This window comes from Austrofundulus limnaeus, unplaced genomic scaffold, assembly GCF_001266775.1.
Source record: "Austrofundulus limnaeus strain Quisiro unplaced genomic scaffold, Austrofundulus_limnaeus-1.0 Scaffold52, whole genome shotgun sequence".
NCBI classification, from domain to species: Eukaryota; Metazoa; Chordata; class Actinopteri; order Cyprinodontiformes; family Rivulidae; genus Austrofundulus; species Austrofundulus limnaeus.
In genome coordinates this window covers 628481-629509 of record NW_013952454.1, presented here as the reverse complement: position 1 = coordinate 629509, position 1029 = coordinate 628481, and positions in this window count along the sequence as shown.

Here is a 1029-nt window from a genome sequence, read left to right as displayed (position 1 = left end):
AAATAGTACCATACACCAGGACATACAGATTATAAGAAAAATATAACTATATACCCTGTCAACTAAAATTAAGTACTAAGTGACAAAAAAATACATGGATTTTTGGAGCTGCTGCTCAACTTGAGTCTAGCTTTCAAGTGAACGAACACAGCAACAAACTGAGGCTGAGGGTGGCTTTTAAAGGGGAAGTCACTGACTAACACAGGTGACAGATCATCAATTAAGGTCGGAGGTGAGGGGAAAAAACAGGTGAAATCAATCAAACCAAGGCTGTGCAACTTCGGGTTGCCACAAGGTGACATAGATACTTTATTATGGTATAGTATTTAAATATATGCCTGAGAAAAACATAACATTGCCCCGTTAAAAATAAAGAACTCAATGACATCATTTAATATAAAACAGATTTTAAATCAAATTTAAATGTATGATGAAATCCAGCAAAATAAACAATGAACAGTGTTCACCAATCATTATCAGGCAACCCCCACCCCCCATCCCCCACACGTTTTGCCCCTTAGCTGTTGGCATTGAGTAACTGTGGCCCTCCTGAGCAATTAAGTTGAACAGTCCTGTCATATATTAATAAAGGCTTTACAGTGAAGGCCCAGACAGTAGTGTTTTCCTTGAAGTAAAGAAGAAAGCTTTTTTTTCATAGCAGTAGCCACACTTGCAGCTTAGCCTAACCCTCTTCTGGTCTCAATCTCTGACTGCCCACTCTCAGGGAGACAAATTCTCAGCGTGGTTCCTCCCACTCACTGATGTTGGGGAGCTGAACTTCAGTCCTGCGGAGAAAACGGGATTAGAGGCCGGCTGTAGATATGGTTCCTTCCTCGTGACGACATAAATGCGCTAAACACCCCTCGATATGATCCCATTGTTGTGGTTCCCTAAGAGCAGCTGTCAGATCTGTCTTTGTAGAAGTCTGAGCAGTGGGGGTGGGGGTGGGGGTTGTCATCAGGCTCTCATCTGAATACACACACCGGAAAATGTTAATGTCAGACGGGTCAAAAGGATGATGTCTGCTCG